The following is a 21,887-nucleotide window of genomic DNA, read 5'->3' as shown; positions in this document are numbered from 1 at the left end:
CTTTCACCATCATTCACTCCATCACTGTCTTGCCAGAAGGGTGCTTTACACTACAGTTTTTAAACTGCAACATTAACACCCCTCCTTCAGAGTGCAGGCACTGTACTTCCCATCTCCAGGACTCAAGTCCGGCCTGCCGGTTTCCCTGAACCCCTTCATAAATGTTACTTTGCTCACACTCCAACAGCAAGTCAAGTATTAAAAACCATTTGTCTCCATTCACTCATATCAAACACGCTCACGCATGCCTGCTGGAAGTCCAAGCCCCTCGCACACAAAACCTTCTTTACCCCCTCCCTCCAACCTTTCCTAGGCCGACCCCTACCACGCCTTCCTTCCACTACAGACTGATACACTCTTGAAGTCACTCTGTTTCGCTCCATTCTCTCCACATGTCCGAACCACCTCAACAACCCTTCCTCAGCCCTCTGGACATTACTAATATCTATGCTAATTCAAATTAAAAAATTGATTTAGCCTATGAAGTGTAGAGATAATATATCGTACACATAAAAAATATATATACACAAGAAAGCAACTTGTAAACAATATATTTTTGGTAAATTAATTCTAAAATTATACGTAGATTATTTAGCAGTTATTCTTGTGCAGTTAACTATAATTAATGTTTAATAATAAAGGAAGTTATATTAACAATGTCTTCAGTTAAGTAACATTTCTTAAAAAATTAACCGATTTAAATACACAATAAGAAGGTAGCTAATGTACGAATGTTATAATTTAATATACGAATGTTATAATTTAATATACGAATGTTATAATTTAATGTACGAATGTTATAATTTAATGTACGAATGTTATAATTTAATATACGAATGTTATAATTTAATGTACGAATGTTATAATTTAAAAGGAAGATTTAATATATTAAGGTAACTCAATGGTCCTCACGAGTGACAGTAGATATGGAGACACTGTAGATATGGAGACACTGTAAATATGGAGACACAGTAGATATGGAGACACTGTAGATATGGAGACACAGTAGATATGGAGACACTGTAGATATGGAGACACAGTAGATATGGAGACACAGTAGATATGGAGACACAGTAGATATGGAGACACTGTAGATATGGAGACACAGTAGATATGGAGACACTGTTGATATGGAGACACAGTAGATATGGAGACACTGTAGATATGGAGACACAGTAGATATGGAGACACAGTAGATATGGAGACACAGTAGATATGGAGACACAGTAGATATGGAGACACAGTAGATATGGAGACACAGTAGATATGGAGACACAGTAGATATGGAGACACTGTAGATATGGAGACACAGTAGATATGGAGACACAGTAGATATGGAGACACAGTAGATATGGAGACACAGTAGATATGGAGACACAGTAGATATGGAGACACTGTAGATATGGAGACACTGTAGATATGGAGACACAGTAGATATGGAGACACTGTAGATATGGAGACACAGTAGATATGGAGACACTGTAGATATGGAGACACTGTAGATATGGAGACACAGTAGATATGGAGACACTGTAGATATGGAGACACAGTAGATATGGAGACACAGTAGATATGGAGACACAGTAGATATGGAGACACAGTAGATATGGAGACACAGTAGATATGGAGACACAGTAGATATGGAGACACTGTAGATATGGAGACACTGTAGATATGGAGACACAGTAGATATGGAGACACAGTAGATATGGAGACACTGTAGATATGGAGACACAGTAGATATGGAGACACAGTAGATATGGAGACACAGTAGATATGGAGACACTGTAGATATGGAGACACAGTAGATATGGAGACAGTAGATATGGAGACACTGTAGATATGGAGACACTGTAGATATGGAGACACAGTAGATATGGAGACACTGTAGATATGGAGACACAGTAGATAAGGAGACACTGTAGATATGGAGACAGTAGATATGGAGACACAGTAGATATGGAGACACAGTAGATATGGAGACACTGTAGATATGGAGACACTGTAGATATGGAGACACTGTAAATATGGAGACACAGTAGATATGGAGACACTGTTGATATGGAGACACAGTAGATATGGAGACACAGTAGATATGGAGACACAGTAGATATGGAGACACTGTAAATATGGAGACACAGTAGATATGGAGATATGGAGACACAGTAGATATGGAGACACAATAGATATGGAGACACAGTAGATATGGAGACACAGTAGATATGGAGACACAGTAGATATGGAGACACTGTAGATATGGAGACACAGTAGATATGGAGACACTGTAGATATGGAGACACTGTAGATATGGAGACACTGTAGATATGGAGACAGTAGATATGGAGACACTGTAGATATGGAGACACAGTAGATATGGAGACACAGTAGATATGGAGACACAGTAGATATGGAGACACTGTAGATATGGAGACACTGTAGATATGGAGACACTGTAGATATGGAGACACAGTAGATATGGAGACACTGTAGATATGGAGACACTGTAGATATGGAGACACAGTAGATATGGAGACACAGTAGATATGGAGACACTGTAGATATGGAGACACAGTAGATATGGAGACACAGTAGATATGGAGACAGTAGATATGGAGACACTGTAGATATGGAGACACACTGTAGATATGGAGACACAGTAGATATGGAGACACTGTAGATATGGAGACACTGTAGATATGGAAACACTGTAGATATGGAGACACAGTAGATATGGAGACACTGTAGATATGGAGACACTGTAGATATGGAGACACTGTAGATATGGAGACACACTGTAGATATTGAGACACTGTAGATATTGTGACACAGTAGATATGGAGACACAGTAGATATGGAGACACAGTAGATATGGAGACACAGTAGATATGGAGACACAGTAGATATGGAGACAGTAGATATGGAGACACACTGTAGATATGGAGACACAGTAGATATGGAGACACTGTAGATATGGAGACACAGTAGATATGGAGACACTGTAGATATGGAGACACTGTAGATATGGAGACACTGTAAATATGGAGACAGTAGATATGGAGACAGTAGATATGGACACAGTAGATATGGAGACACTGTAGATATGGAGACACAGTAGATATGGAGACACAGTAGATATGGAGACACTGTAGATATGGAGACACAGTAGATATGGAGACACTGTAGATATGGAGACACTGTAGATATGGAGACACAGTAGATATGGAGACACAGTAGATATGGAGACACTGTAGATATGGAGACACAGTAGATATGGAGACACAGTAGATATGGAGACACTGTAGATATGGAGACACAGTAGATATGGAGACACTGTAGATATGGAGACACTGTAGATATGGAGACACTGTAGATATGGAGACACAGTAGATATGGAGACACAGTAGATATGGAGACACAGTAGATATGGAGACACTGTTGATATGGAGACACAGTAGATATGGAGACACTGTTGATATGGAGACACAGTAGATATGGAGACACTGTAGATATGGAGACACAGTAGATATGGAGACACAGTAGATATGGAGACACAGTAGATATGGAGACACAGTAGATATGGAGACACAGTAGATATGGAGACACTGTAGATATGGAGACACAGTAGATATGGAGACACTGTAGATATGGAGACACAGTAGATATGGAGACACAGTAGATATGGAGACACAGTAGATATGGAGACACAGTAGATATGGAGACACTGTAAATATGGAGACACAGTAGATATGGAGACACTGTTGATATGGAGACACAGTAGATATGGAGACACAGTAGATATGGAGACACTGTTGATATGGAGACACAGTAGATATGGAGACACTGTAGATATGGAGACACTGTAAATATGGAGACACAGTAGATATGGAGACACTGTTGATATGGAGACACAGTAGATATGGAGACACTGTAAATATGGAGACACAGTAGATATGGAGACACTGTTGATATGGAGACACAGTAGATATGGAGACACAGTAGATATGGAGACACAGTAGATATGGAGACAGTAGATATGGAGACACTGTAGATATGGAGACACTGTAGATATGGAGACACTGTAGATATGGAGACACTGTAGATATGGAGACACAGTAGATATGGAGACACAGTAGATATGGAGACACAGTAGATATGGAGACAGTAGATATGGAGACACTGTAGATATGGAGACAGTAGATATGGAGACACTGTAAATATGGAGACACAGTAGATATGGAGACACAGTAGATATGGAGACACAGTAGATATGGAGACACAGTAGATATGGAGACACAGTAGATATGGAGACACTGTAGATATGGAGACACAGTAGATATGGAGACACTGTAGATATGGAGACACTGTAGATATGGAGACACTGTAGATATGGAGACAGTAGATATGGAGACACTGTAGATATGGAGACACAGTAGATATGGAGACACAGTAGATATGGAGACACAGTAGATATGGAGACACAGTAGATATGGAGACACTGTAGATATGGAGACAGTAGATATGGAGACACTGTAGATATGGAGACACTGTAGATATGGAGACACAGTAGATATGGAGACACAGTAGATATGGAGACACTGTAGATATGGAGACACAGTAGATATGGAGACACAGTAGATATGGAGACACTGTAGATATGGAGACACAGTAGATATGGAGACACAGTAGATATGGAGACAGTAGATATGGAGACACTGTAGATATGGAGACACAGTAGATATGGAGACAGTAGATATGGAGACACTGTAGATATGGAGACACTGTAGATATGGAGACAGTAGATATGGAGACACTGTAGATATGGAGACACTGTAGATATGGAGACAGTAGATATGGAGACACTGTAGATATGGAGACACTGTAGATATGGAGACACTGTAGATATGGAGACACTGTAGATATGGAGACACATTAGATATGGAGACAGTAGATATGGAGACAGTAGATATGGAGACACTGTAGATATGGAGACACTGTAGATATGGAGACACAGTAGATATGGAGACACTGTAGATATGGAGACACTGTAGATATGGAGACACTGTAGATATGGAGACACTGTAGATATGGAGACACTGTAGATATGGAGACACTGTAGATATGGAGACACTGTAGATATGGAGACACAGTAGATATGGAGACACTGTAGATATGGAGACACTGTAGATATGGAGACACTGTAGATATGGAGACACTGTAGATATGGAGACAGTAGATATGGAGACACTGTAGATATGGAGACACTGTAGATATGGAGACACTGTAGATATGGAGACACTGTAGATATGGAGACACAGTAGATATGGAGACAGTAGATATGGAGACAGTAGATATGGAGACACTGTAGATATGGAGACACTGTAGATATGGAGACAGTAGATATGGAGACACTGTAGATATGGAGACACTGTAGATATGGAGACACTGTAGATATGGAGACACAGTAGATATGGAGACACTGTAGATATGGAGACACTGTAGATATGGAGACACTGTAGATATGGAGACACAGTAGATATGGAGACACAGTAGATATGGAGACACAGTAGATATGGAGACACTGTAGATATGGAGACACAGTAGATATGGAGACACAGTAGATATGGAGACACTGTAGATATGGAGACACTGTAGATATGGAGACACAGTAGATATGGAGACACTGTAGATATGGAGACACAGTAGATATGGAGACACAGTAGATATGGAGACACTGTAGATATGGAGACACAGTAGATATGGAGACAGTAGATATGGAGACACTGTAGATATGGAGACACAGTAGATATGGAGACACTGTAGATATGGAGACACTGTAGATATGGAGACACAGTAGATATGGAGACACAGTAGATATGGAGACACTGTAGATATGGAGACACAGTAGATATGGAGACACTGTAGATATGGAGACACAGTAGATATGGAGACAGTAGATATGGAGACACTGTAGATATGGAGACACAGTAGATATGGAGACACTGTAGATATGGAGACACTGTAGATATGGAGACACAGTAGATATGGAGACACAGTAGATATGGAGACACTGTAGATATGGAGACACAGTAGATATGGAGACAGTAGATATGGAGACACTGTAGATATGGAGACACTGTAGATATGGAGACACAGTAGATATGGAGACACAGTAGATATGGAGACACAGTAGATATGGAGACAGTAGATATGGAGACACTGTAGATATGGAGACACTGTAGATATGGAGACACTGTAGATATGGAGACACTGTAGATATGGAGACACTGTAGATATGGAGACACAGTAGATATGGAGACAGTAGATATGGAGACACTGTAGATATGGAGACACAGTAGATATGGAGACACTGTAGATATGGAGACACTGTAGATATGGAGACACAGTAGATATGGAGACACTGTAGATATGGAGACACTGTAGATATGGAGACACAGTAGATATGGAGACACAGTAGATATGGAGACACTGTAGATATGGAGACACAGTAGATATGGAGACAGTAGATATGGAGACACTGTAGATATGGAGACACTGTAGATATGGAGACACTGTAGATATGGAGACACTGTAGATATGGAGACACTGTAGATATGGAGACACAGTAGATATGGAGACACAGTAGATATGGAGACACAGTAGATATGGAGACAGTAGATATGGAGACACTGTAGATATGGAGACACTGTAGATATGGAGACACTGTAGATATGGAGACACTGTAGATATGGAGACACTGTAGATGTAGAGACACTGTAGATATGGAGACACTGTAGATATGGAGACACTGTAGATATGGAGACACTGTAGATATGGAGACACTGTAGATATGGAGACACAGTAGATATGGAGACACAGTAGATATGGAGACACAGTAGATATGGAGACACAGTAGATATGGAGACACTGTAGATATGGAGACACAGTAGATATGGAGACACAGTAGATATGGAGACACTGTAGATATGGAGACACAGTAGATATGGAGACACAGTAGATATGGAGACACTGTAGATATGGAGACACAGTAGATATGGAGACAGTAGATATGGAGACACTGTAGATATGGAGACACAGTAGATATGGAGACACAGTAGATATGGAGACACAGTAGATATGGAGACACAGTAGATATGGAGACACAGTAGATATGGAGACACAGTAGATATGGAGACACAGTAGATATGGAGACACAGTAGATATGGAGACACAGTAGATATGGAGACACAGTAGATATGGAGACACAGTAGATATGGAGACACAGTAGATATGGAGACACTGTAGATATGGAGACACAGTAGATATGGAGACACAGTAGATATGGAGACACTGTAGATATGGAGACACAGTAGATATGGAGACAGTAGATATGGAGACACAGTAGATATGGAGACACTGTAGATATGGAGACACAGTAGATATGGAGACACAGTAGATATGGAGACACAGTAGATATGGAGACACTGTAGATATGGAGACACAGTAGATATGGAGACACAGTAGATATGGAGACATGTAGATATGGAGACACTGTAGATATGGAGACACAGTAGATATGGAGACACAGTAGATATGGAGACACAGTAGATATGGAGACACAGTAGATATGGAGACACAGTAGATATGGAGACACAGTAGATATGGAGACACAGTAGATATGGAGACACAGTAGATATGGAGACACAGTAGATATGGAGACACTGTAGATATGGAGACACAGTAGATATGGAGACACAGTAGATATGGAGACACTGTAGATATGGAGACACTGTAGATATGGAGACACAGTAGATATGGAGACACAGTAGATATGGAGACACAGTAGATATGGAGACACAGTAGATATGGAGACACTGTAGATATGGAGACACTGTAGATATGGAGACACAGTAGATATGGAGACACAGTAGATATGGAGACACTGTAGATATGGAGACACTGTAGATATGGAGACACAGTAGATATGGAGACACAGTAGATATGGAGACACAGTAGATATGGAGACACAGTAGATATGGAGACACTGTAGATATGGAGACACAGTAGATATGGAGACACAGTAGATATGGAGACACTGTAGATATGGAGACACAGTAGATATGGAGACACAGTAGATATGGAGACACTGTAGATATGGAGACACTGTAGATATGGAGACACTGTAGATATGGAGACACTGTAGATATGGAGACACTGTAGATATGGAGACACAGTAGATATGGAGACACAGTAGATATGGAGACACAGTAGATATGGAGACACAGTAGATATGGAGACACAGTAGATATGGAGACACTGTAGATATGGAGACACTGTAGATATGGAGACACAGTAGATATGGAGACACAGTAGATATGGAGACACTGTAGATATGGAGACACAGTAGATATGGAGACACAGTAGATATGGAGACACAGTAGATATGGAGACACAGTAGATATGGAGACACAGTAGATATGGAGACACAGTAGATATGGAGACACAGTAGATATGGAGACACAGTAGATATGGAGACACAGTAGATATGGAGACACAGGAAGTTAATTACAAAGAGAAAAAATATAATTAGACAAGTTATTTTTTTTATATTTTATTTAAAAACAATACAAATTACAAGAAGGTATACAAGTAACTAATACCACAATACAGAATATGAACAACATTACGAATATCAACATCTCAAGTGCAGAAAAAAAATTAAACCTCATACGAAAAAAGAGAGCGTAACAACCACGTAAAAAAAAAAATACGTAAAATACATAGATACCATTCACTGAGACACATTATACAATGATGAAATAACTGGCACATACACAAAAACCTATCTATAAATACACCCACATCATTCACACACTTAATGATCACCGCAATGATCAAACATTAATTTATCTAACTGTCCTAATCTCTTCAGTTACATACCTATTGTTCTTACACAACAATGGTGATATAGGAAAGTCACAAAGACACACACAATAACTACAAAGACAAAAGTATAAACTTAGTCTCAAAAACATAACACATGTAAGCTTCTACACAGAAAATGCAATTCCAGTCGATGAAAGCAATAACACAGCTGCAACTATGACATTCAACCTCTATACAGCTTTACCAAATACATTATACAGACATAACATAGTGCTGAACATTAAAATGGTATAAAATACCGACAGGTTGTTAGGTAAGACACATATGCAACAGTTAGGTATCTTTATTTTGAAACGTTTCGCCTACACAGTAGGCTTCTTCAGTCAAGTACAGAAAAGTTGATAGAAGCAGAAAATACTTGAAGACGATGTAATCAGTCCATCACCCTTAAAGTTTTGAGGTGGTCAGTCCCTCAGTCTGGAGAAGAGCATTGTTCCATAGAATGAAACAATATGGAACAATGCTCTTCTCCAGACTGAGGGACTGACCACCTCAAAACTTTAAGGGTGATGGACTGATTACATCGTCTTCAAGTATCTTCTGCTTCTATCAACTTTTCTGTACTCGACTGAAGAAGCCTACTGTGTAGGCGAAACGTTTCAAAATAAAGATACCTAACTGTTGCATATGTGTCTTACCTAATAACATAGTGCTACTGACAGCATGACATAAGTAACGCATATCGACTGTGCCTAGCGCTCACCTAACCACAAAAGCCTATAAATAACACACCATGATTGGCCAACTTTATTTACACCATCTGACGTACATTAAACACTTAATTAACTCTCATAACAAAACTGAGAATTTCATATCACCAGTGACAAACAATAATGCACAGATATTAATACAAACATATCACAACATGTGCAAGACAGGTATACAATACCGACAAGATGAAAGTTAAGACACATATGCAACATCTGGTTATCTTTATTGTAGACGTTTCGCCATCCACTGGCTTTATCAATACAAATTCCAGGACATAATTTGAAGACAGTAAGACTATGTACAGAAGATGAGGTAATCAGTCCCTCAACCTTGGAGTTGGTGCGAAGAGCACCGTAGTCGTGGAGATTACCTCATCTTCTGTACATAGTTCTACTGTCTTCAACTTATGTCCTAGAATTTGTATTGATAAAGCCACTGGATGGCGAAACGTCTACAATAATGATACCCAAATGTTGCACATGTGTCTTAATTTCATATCACAACATATCTCTGGACACCGTGCATGATCACAGCGTCAACACTACGCAGTGCAAGGCACCTAGAAACAAGATGAAGCAAATACATGCAATTATTAGAATAAACCTCCAAATTACAATGCTATTACCGGAAATCAATATTACCACACACAACATGCAAAATATAGCAGTAGATTACCAAACAATTGGCGTTAATCCTATTGGAGAAACTTATCTCACCTCTTAATGTGCAATACTCAAAACTCACCTCAACACCCTTTTCACTCACAATTCCACACACACACACACACAATCGACCTCTGCGACACACACAGCCCTCCCCCCCCCCGGGGAAGGCCAGCCCGTTCATGTCCCTGACCATTTATAAAGACCATAAATCCCTCAAAAGAAAATCTCTATAGCCCTCCGAGAAATCCCTCTCCCACCTCCCCCATATATTTTCCTGTTGCGACACTGTTTTATAAAAAGATGCTGCTATGGCCATCCTACGTTCCTCCACCCCTTTGTCTCTCATTGCCCATGATATAAAAATGAAATCAACCATTAAGTAAGCCACTGCCCTTTGAACCTTTACCCCTACACCACCTACATCTAAACTGAGCGCTCTCAAAACCGACAACCCGTTCTTCCCCACATGCCGGATCACTTTCCCTAACCATTCCCGCACAGTCCCTAGGCTTTCGCAAAAAATAAACTACATAAAAAGCAGATTCATCTACCCCACAAACCTGACACTCCCCACCCTCCCTTATTCGCCTATTTCGTAATACAACCCCAGACGGCAATATTCTGTGAAGAAACCTATACATTACTTCCCTCACGGGCGGCCGGATGCGTAACCCTTTAAATCGACCCCAAATGTCTTCCCATGCGTACATCGGGTACACTCCTTCCATTGCCACCGCCACAACTTCCGCTCCATAGACCCTACCCGCATGTTACTCGGATCTCTGACCATCATTAATAGACACAATAACTCCTCACCATCTCTTAAATCCCGTCACCTCCACCATCTTCGAATATCTTCCTGCAGCATCCTCAACCCTCCACTCCCCTCCCCACGGACCCTTAGAAACCCATGTTTCACATATACACACTTCAACCTTTTTTCCAAGTGAATTAACCCCAACCCTCCTAAGACCACCGGCAGTGTTACCACCTCCCTTCTCAACCAATCGCATCCTGAACCCCAGATAAAACGGAAAACTCTGCTCGACAATCTCCGGACATCCCCAAACACCAATGGGTACAAAGCTGCCACATGCCATATTTTGCTATACAAAAGCACATTGACCACAATGACCCTCTGGTGTAGCATAAGATGTACCGGCCGCAACCCTGTCATTCTTCCCAGTACTCTATCTACCACACCCTTTGAATTAACCTCCCTCGCCATCTGAGCATTACCCATAAACACAACTCCACAAATTTTCACCCGGTTCACGACACACCACCTCACCCCCCCCACCCCCGCCCTCCCGCACATCCCATTCACCTAATCTCATGAACTTTGATTTATGCACATTCACTGCCATACCTGTTGCCATCCCAAAAAACATCTACGACTCTCTCCAGACCCTCCAATCCCTCCCTCCCACTCACTAGGACAGTCGTGTCATCATGGGTATGCCCAAATGAGATAAATCTGTGGATTAAAATCACGTTGGTATTAAAAGAGGATAACATCAGAGCAGCCTTCATAGAAACCCTGGAAGCATTCTATAACAGATGGAAAAATAAAAAGTCTGGGCTTGAAGGTATTGCCCTTGGTGCTGACCATGCAGTCAGAAACTGTAAGTCTGGAGGTGAAGTCCTGGGTGACAGAAATGGTAAAGCTGGAGGTGCTGTCCTGGGAGACAGTAATGGTGAGGATGGAGGTGCTGTCCTGGGAGACAGTAATGAAGAGGATGGAGGTGCTGTCCTGGGAGACAGAAATGGCGAGGATGGAGGTGCTGTCTAGGTAGTCAGTAAATGTACGCATGACGAAATGCATATAAATGACCCCGAGGGAGACAGGACCTGTAGTGGGGAAACAAGTGTAGTCAAGGACAAGATAAAACCAACATTACAAGCTAGTAATACCACAAGAGATAGCAAACAAGGGGACTCCAATAGCATTAGTGAGGATATATTACCAGAAACAACTGGCGAGAGCTCCATTGTTAGTACTAGTGAGGATAGGAATGAGACAGGCAAACATGCACCAACAGGGAATACAGACACAGAAACCCAAGGCAAACGGAAACCAAGCCTGTGCACATATTATGCACTTGGTTTCTGCTGGCATGGGAAATCTGGAAAAACAGATGGGACGTGCAACTTTGACCACCCTAGAAAATGCCATTCCCATATGACAACAGAAAAATGCAAACTCCCTTCCTGTAAGCTTTTTCACCCTGAAATGTGCCCCTCTTCAGTACAGGAAAGACTGTGCTATAACTTAAATTGCCCGGCACACCATCTAAAGGGGACAAAAAGATACAAAACATCAAGGCCATGGGAAAACCTGGGTAGCCACAGCCACTCAAGAGGGAGAGGCTTTTTAGCGCCAGGAAGGAAAAAAAAACTGGCAGGAAATGGCGGAAATCGACGTGAAATCCAGTCATTTCTGAAGTGGAACCACAGTCGATGGCCTCCACTCCAAACCAACAGATACAGATATTAGTGCCGGAAAAAAAGTCCCCCCCCAGTACCACCAATACCACCAGTCCGATGACATTCTTCTCTGCAAATATACAGGGTCTAAAGCCAGGAACAAACAACAAAGTACCTTTCATCCGTGGACTGCTTGCAGAGGCAAATGCAATGTTCGCGGCTTTCACAGAGACCCACATAAAGGATCACTTGGACAACGAAATATGGATCCCAGATTACAACCTATACAGATGTGACAGAGTGAACAGGCGTAAGGGAGGGGGGGTTGGCCTGTACATTGCAGAGTCACTTGTTTGCACAGAACTGCTTAATGCCTCAAATGATGTAGTGGAAGTTTTAGCAGTAAAGGTCGAGAACCAAAACCTAGTCATTGTGGTAGTCTACAAGCCTCCAGATGCAACGTCCCAGCAATTCCAGGGACAGCTGTTAAAAACTGACTACTGTCTGGAAAATCTGCCAGCTTCTGCCCTCAACATCTTGCTCCTGGGGGATTTCAACTTGAGGCACCTAAAATGGAGGAATATAGCAAATAATATTGTTGCAGTAATAACACCAGGAGGCATCTCTGATGAGAACTCACACACACACGAGCTTTTAAATCTCTGCACAAAATTCAACTTAAACCAGCAAATAATAGAGCCTACTAGACTGGAGAATACACTAGACCTCATCTTCACTAACAATGATGATCTGATACGAAATGTCACCATATCAAAAACAATATACTCAGATCACAACATAATCGAGGTTCAGACATGTATGTGCGGAGCCCCAGACCGACATAATGAGATTAGTCATGAGGGAGCCTTCACCAAATTCAATTTCAATAACAAGAACATAAAGTGGGACCAAGTAAACCAAGTTCTAAATGATATAGGCTGGGAAGATAGACTAAGCATCACAGACCCCAACTTATGCCTAGAACAGATCAACTCGTTGGCACTCGATGTATGCTTAAGGCTTATTCCTTTAAGAAAAAGGAGGAGTAGATGTAAAATAGAAAGAGACAGGCGCTCCCTTTACAGGCGACGGAAAAGAATAACAGAGCGGCTAAAAGAGGTCAATATATCTGAAATGCGTAGGGAGTCACTGGTCAGAGAAATAGCAAACATCGAAATTAACCTAAAGAAATCTTATAGGAGTCAGGAATCGCGGGAAGAACTAAAAGCCATAAATGAAATCGAAAGAAACCCAAAGTATTTCTTTTCTTATGCCAAATCAAAGTCGAGACCAACGTCCAGTATTGGGCCCCTATTTAAACATGAGGGGTCCTACACAGATGACAGCAAGTAAATGAGTGAGCTACTCAAGTCCCAATATGACTCAGTTTTTAGCAAAGCCACTAACCAGACTGAGAGTCGAAGATCAAAATGAATTTTTTATGAGAGAGCCACAGAATTTGGTTAACACAAGCCTATCTGATATTATCCTGACGCCAAATGACTTCAAACAGGCGATAAATGACATGCCCATGCGCTCTGCCCCAGGGCCAGACTCATGGAACTCCGTGTTCATCAAGAACTGCAAGAAGCCCCTATCACGAGCTTTTACCATCCTATGGAGAGGGAGCATGGACACGGGGGTCGTCCCACAGTTACTAAAAACAACAGACATAGCCCCACTCCACAAAGGGGGCAGTAAAGCAATAGCAAAGAACTACAGACCGATAGCACTAACATCCCATATCATAAAAATCTTTGAAAGGGTCCTAAGAAGCAAGATCGCCACCCATCTAGATACCAATCAATTACACAACCCAGGGCAACATGGGTTTACAACAGTTCGCTCCTGTCTGTCTCAGCTACTGAATCACTACGACAAGGTCATACATGCACTAGAAGATAAAAAGAATGCAGACTTTGCAAAAGCCTTCGACAAGTGCGACCATGACAGTGTCTTCCATTGCAGACACTGCAAGGCTCCAGGTGGACATCAACCAAATCTTTCAGTGGGCTGCAGAAAACAATATGAAGTTCAACGATGAGAAATTTCAATTGCTCCGATATGGTAAACGTGAGGAAATTAAAACTTCATCAGAGTATAAAACAAATTCCAACCACACAATAAAGCAAAAACCAAACGTCAAAGACCTGGGAGTGATCATGTCAGAGGATTTCACCTTCAAGGACCATAACGTTGTATCAATCGCATCTGCTAGGAAAATGACAGGATGGATAATGAGAACCTTCAAAACTAGGGATGCCAAGCCCATGATGACACTCTTCAGGTCGCTTGTTCTATCTAGGCTGGAATATTGCTGCACACTAACAGCACCTTTCAAGGCAGGTGAAATTGCTGACATGGAAAATGTACAGAGAACCTTCATGGCGCGCATAACTGAGATAAAACACCTCAATTACTGGGAATGCTTGAAGTTCCTGAACCTGTATTCCCTGGAATGCAGGCGGGAGAGATACATGATTATATACACCTGGAAAATCCTAGAGGGACAAGTACCAAACTTGCACACAAAAATCACTCACTACGAAAGCAAAAGACTCGGCAGACGATGCAACATCCCCCCAATGAAAAGCAGGCGTGTCACTAGCACGTTAAGAGACAACACAATGAGTGTCAGGGGCCCAAGACTGTTCAACTGCCTCCCAGCATACATAAGGGTGATTACCAATAGACCCCTGGCTGTCTTCAATCTGGCACTGGACAAGCACCTAAAGCCGGTACCTGACCAGCCGGCTGTGGCTCGCACGTTGGGTTGCATGCAGCCAGCAGTAACAGCCTAGTTGATCAGGCTCTGATCCACCATGAAGCCTGGTCGCAGACCGGGATGCGGGGGCGTTGACCCCCGGAACTCTCTCCAGGTAAACTCCAGGTTAAGTTCCAGACACACATACAACAAATCACCAAGAAAATCTCCAAGACTGTAGGCATACTATCCAAGATAAGGTACTATGTTCCACAATCAGCTCTCCTGGCACTGCACCATTCACTCATTTACCCGTATCTTACATATGGAATTTGTGCATGGGGATCAACAACATCCAATCACCTAAAACCCCTAATAATCCAGCAAAAGGCAGCAGTAAGAATGATAACAAATTCACACTCCCGCCAGCATACTCCACCAATTTTCAAAAGTCTGAATCTGCTCACCATTAAGAACATCCATACTTATTCATGTGCCTACTACATACACAGAACAATACACACAAATATAAACCCTCCACTCAAACTTTTCCTCACCAACCTAAACAGGACACATGACCACAACACAAGACACAGATCTCTTTTTGATATACCTCGTGTCCATATCACACTGGGTAAAAACTCTATGCACATAAAGGGCCCCAAAATATGGAATTCATTACCAGAAGATATTAAAGTAACCCAGTCTGAAAATCAATTTAAGACTCTTCTCAAAAGCCACTTAATCATCCTAGACTAAATGCTAAATACTCAGTACACACTTACTCACCTATGTACTTCCACATCATAACTGAAACAATCACATTGAACCTTTTATCCATTGTTGACAGGAATATAATTGAATCATTGTTTTCACAAAAAGCATTTTCGAATATAAATATATCTTTGTATTATACAAATTTTGATTCATTTAGATTTAATACATCATATACGATGCATGACTGTCATAGTTGATGATCTTCTATCTGATCACTTCCCAAGACTAACAACTGTCAATCTTGATCACATCTCCAGCAATCAAGGAGCTAAATACAGAAGGAGGAAACTTATTCTCAAACCAGAACAGAGACAACTTTATTAACCACTTGGATCAATGGTATAAGAATTACGAGCCCACTGGCACACAAAAATTTAATGATGATTTAATTACCACTATTGAGAGTGTTCTCACAGATCAAGTGGGCAGGAATAGGAAACAAAGACCCTCCACTATAAATAACAATAAAAACCAATGTAAATACTATAATGATCCACAGCTGCGCAATCTAACACATGCAGCTAGGAGGATTGGTAAAGCATACCGTGAATGTAGAACCCCAGACCTGCTCAGAACGTTCCAAGCTGCACTAACAAATGCAAGGAATAGAAAGGAAGAACTTAGGCAACAGGAATGGGAACAGTTTGTTAGTGGATTAAATAGGTCCACCCCTTTGAGTTTGGCTTGGAAAGGTATAAATAAAATAACCAGGAAAAAGACTGGCAATGTTGCTCATCCCTTTCCTCTTGAAAAAGCAAATGACCTCATAAATGACTGGGCCAAAACATCCAGGCATGAAAGCCTTCCATCTCATATTAGAAAAAATTTAGTACTTCTGAAGAAATGTTGAAACTGATTAATTTTATGAGCCAAAATATTGATGAGAGTGATTGCCTCTTTACCGAGTATGAATTAGATAATGCATTAACCAAAGGTCGATCAACTGCTCCTGGAGAGGATGGTATAACCTATGATATTCTCAGAACTCTAAGGCACGTGCCTGATAACCCTTTGTTGGCACTGTATAATCTCAGTTACATTGAGGGCGTTCTTCCTACTTCCTGGACCAATAGTCTCATTGTGCCTATCCCTAAGCCCCAACAGCCTGATACATTTAGGCCGATCTCCTTAACTAGTTGTCTTTGCAAAACTTTTGAAAGAATGATGCTTAACAGATTGTACTACAGAATCAGACATCAACTTTCCCCCTACCTCTATGGGTTCATGAAAGGTAAAAGTGTGCAGAACTGTATTTCCACCTTTCTCACTGCACACACCTCTACTAGTTTTACCACTTTTCTTGATCTAAAATCTGCATTTGATATTGCAAACAGAACAGTTATACTACATGAACTAGCCAAAATGAATATTGGTGGTAGCTTACTCTGCTGGATAATAGGATACCTGTCAAATAGAGTATCCTCTGTCCTTTACCAAGGCTTCAGAAGTGATTCTAAAGAAATGTCTTTAGGTACACCGCAGGGAGGAGTTCTTAGTCCCATGCTATTTAATATTCTGATTAATGCTCTCCTAAATGCTCTACCTGCCTCACCTAAACATATAGCTATAAGCTATGCTGATGATATCATGATCCATACAACAGGGCATAAGAAGATGAATACCATTCTTAATGAAGTTCAAGCAATTTGTAATCGACTAGGCCTCATAATATCTTCCTCTAAAACAAAGATATTAACAAGCAAACGACATCCCCCACCCATCTATTTGCAGGGTGAAATCATTAGCTACGTTAAAACTTACAGATATCTTGGTGTAGATGTACCCTTTAACAAATCCACTATACCACAACTAAACAAGAAATGCAAAGCTAGGCTAAATGCTCTCAAAGCTGTTGCTGGCTACAATCCCAACTATGGTGCTAATGTGAGAATCGTGAGAATGATGTACATAGCCTATGTTAGGTCCTTAATTGATTATGCTGCTCCCATGTTGATATTAGCTAGAGAAAGTTCCCTCCGACCCTTGGAGTTAATGCAAAATGAAGCTCTCAGGACTATTCTTGGCTGTCCCAGATCTACAAAAGTTCTTAACATGAGGAAGGAGCTTGGTATTTCTAGAATCAGTGATAGGATTGTTGAAATTAACACTGTACTCGGTATTAGAATGTTGAGAAACGAACCAGACAATGTCACAGTGAATCTTACCAAGTGTCTGGAGGTAAATACACACAGATCTAAATGGATTGTGAAAACGTGCAATTGCATTAAGTTTTATAACCTGCATGAACTGTATCACTGTAGGCAACAAGAGCATTTCACCCCTCCATGGAAGATGTGTTCATTTAATATCACATACCTACAAGTCCCTCCCAAGAAGCTCATTGCTAGTAATCCCTTCCTTAAATCTCTTGTTAGAGCAACTGCTCAAGAAGAAATTTTTCGCCTAGCTGGTAGTAATAAGTTATCACAAGTTATATACACTGATGGATCTAAACAGGAGTCTTCTGGCAGGGCTGCATCTGCTCTTGTTGCCACCTCCCTAGTTAAGAACGATAATAAATTTGTTGAGTTAGGCATAAGAATTAACAACTGGGCGTCTACACTGCAAACTGAATTGTTTGCAATCCTAATGGCGCTAAAGCTAACCTATGACACTGAGCTTGACTCTATCATCATTACTGATTCTATGTCATCATTGAAGGCTCTTGGCTCATATAATGACTCCAACAACATGCTCATTGGGGAAGCCAGGTATAGATACTCAAAAATTAGGGACAAAGGAATTAATGTACAATTGCTATGGATCCCATCACACATTGGATTACTCCTTCATGATAAAGTTGATATGTTAGCCAAGAAGAGTATCCAGAAGGAGAACGTAGAATATAACTTTGGTATAACTGTGTCTAGCATTAGGAATAATATTAGGAGAGAAGTAAATAATGAAGATGATTGTTATAGGAATGCAGTTAGAAGCCTGAGTAGATCTATAACCCACTATGATAACATGAACATAGATAAGTATGTTTATGGAGCAACTTGCAATGTGAACAGACTGACTGATGTTGTAGTGGCCAGGCTTAGGCTTGGTTACAAGTACTTCTGGCAGTTTGGGAGACACACAGATGATGATCAAACTAAATGTAAATTATGTGATCAGGCATATGGTCACTCTCTTGAACACTATGTGCTTAATTGTCCACTTATTGAGGAATACAGAGACAGACAGTATAATAACCTATGTGACATGTCAAGATATCTTATTAATGAAAATAAGATACCAGATATACTAAGCAAATTTCCTAAATTTGCTTGTAACAGATAAGTGAACTATAGATATGTAGATATAAATCCATATGTATTCCTGTTAACCCTTTGGGGCCTAGTTCCTAGGCCTTTTGTGTATCCATATGCTCTTGCGCTACCGTCCACAGGATGGATATGGGGTGCACAATAAACTAGCCACTTCAGTGGCAAAATCTACTCTCTCTCTCTCTCTCTCTCTCTCTCTCTCTCTCTCTCTCTCTCTCTCTCTCTCTCTCTCTCTCTCTCTCTCTCTCTCTCTCTCTCTCTCTCTCTCTCGCTCTCATTTATTCATTTTATCTCGTTTACTCGTCTCTGACCCAACATTAAGACTACAAATATTTTAAGGTAAGTAATGAGTATAAAATAAATTCCAACCACACAGAGCGAAAAACTAACGTCAAAGACCTGGGAGTGATCATGTCGGAGGACTTCACCTTCAGGGACCATAACACTGTATCAATCTCATCTCCTAGAAAAATGACAGGATGGATATTGAGAACCTTAAAAACTAGGGATGCCAAGCCCATGATGGCACTGTTCAAGTCGCTTGTTCTATCTAGGCTGGAATATTGCTGCACACTAACAGCACCTTTCAAGGCAGGTGAAATTGCTGACCTAGAAAATGTACAGAAAATGCATGACGCTTTAGACCACTACACCACACAATCCTTGACAATGGTGCATCTAGCCAAGATAGATGTTGTTCCCACCATCAAAGGACATACGATGGTGTGGACGCCTCTGAGCTAATATCATTCTAGTCCCTGTTTGTGTACTAGTTCAACAAGCAGTATATTATATTATTGTATCCACAGAACAAGTGGTATTTATCACTAAGAATACTGCACTAGCCAAGGAGTCAAACCCATGCTGTTTTGGCCCTTCTCATGGTGGGAGAAAATGCGTGACGTTTTAGACCACTAGACCACACAATTCTTAACAATGGTCACTTAGCCATAATACCAACTTACCTCATAATTTGTAATATTTTACAATTAAGAATAAAACTAAGTATGCCCGAAATGCCTAGCCATGCTAAGCGTTCTAGTGGTACACTCTGTAATCACAATTTTACTACATGTAAACCAAACAATAACCAAATTTCTGTAAACTCAGCATTGTAATCCTTTTATTTATTTATTTATTTATTTAAAAATTTGTGCACACATACAGAGGTACAAAAAATACAGAAAAGAGCAGTATGCCAAAGCCACTTATACTATGCATAGCATTACGGGCTGGCTTAAAATTAACTTAAGATGAACTAAGCAATGATGACATCGGTGATAAAACTTTAATGTAAACAGATTACTATAAAGCACAAGTGAGTATTACAAAGACAGGTCATATGGTTGTATGCATTGTTGTACATTCAGTAGAATGGAGTATTCTGTTAGGTAGTGTATTTAAAAAATAATAAAGTTAGATTGGGATTTAGGTTTAACATTTATGTGATATAATTGTGAGAAACATTTAAGATATACAATTTATAAGGTTCAGTTATTCAGTATTTATTTGGTTTTGGGTGAGTAAGTGATCTTTGAGAAGAGACTTGAATTTATAAACAGGTAGTGTTTCTTTTATATTTACAGGTAATGAGTTCCAGATTTTAGGGCCTTTTATGTGCATTGAGTTTTTGCATAGTGTGAGATGGACACGAGGAACATCAAAGAGTGATCTGTGCCTTGTGTTATGGTCATGTGTTCTGTTGAGGTTGGCAAGGAGATGTTTGAGGGGAGGGTTAATATCAGAGTTAAGTGTTCTATGTATGTAATAGGTGCAGTAATAAGTATGAATGTTTTGTATGGTGAATAGGTTTAGTGTATTGAATATTGGTGGAGTGTGCTGCCTATAGTGAGAATTTGTTATCATTCTAACTGCAGCCTTTTGTTGGGTAATTAGTGGTCTGAGATGGTTACTTGTTGTTGAGCCCCATGCACAAATTCCATAGGTGAGATAGGAGTAAATAAGAGAGTGATATAGGGCCAGGAGGGCTGACTGTGGAGCATAGTACCGTATCTTCGATAGTATGCCTACAGTCTTGGAAATTTTCTTAGAAATTTGTTGTATATGTGTATGAAATTTGAGTCTATTATCAAGGTGGATTCCTAAGAATTTTCCCTCTGTTAGCTTTGTGATAGGTGATCCGTTTATCATTATGTTAAGAGGGACATCTGTAGCTCTGTTACCAAACTGAATGAAGTAGGTTTTGTCAATGTTTAGTGTAAGTTTGTTAGTCCTCATCCAGGTAGATATTTTCTGTAATTCTGTATTTACAGTATTGGCTAGCGTGACTGGGCTCGGGTGGGAGAAGACGTATGTAGTGTCATCTGCAAATAGTGTGGGTTTGAGTAATTGCGAAGCATTTGGTAGGTCATTTATGTATAGGAGAAA

General features: G+C 40.5%; 1 long non-coding RNA gene across 1 annotated transcript in view; it reads left to right on the top strand.

Annotated features, from left to right (window-relative positions):
- Positions 1-21,887, top strand: part of LOC138854679 (uncharacterized) — a 365,248-nt gene that overhangs the window by 19,484 nt on the left and 323,877 nt on the right. The gene's annotated exons all lie outside the window — the stretch shown is intronic.

This window comes from Cherax quadricarinatus, chromosome 66, assembly GCF_038502225.1.
Source record: "Cherax quadricarinatus isolate ZL_2023a chromosome 66, ASM3850222v1, whole genome shotgun sequence".
NCBI lineage: Eukaryota > Metazoa > Arthropoda > Malacostraca > Decapoda > Parastacidae > Cherax > Cherax quadricarinatus.
This window is presented reverse-complemented; position numbering and strand designations above follow the sequence as displayed.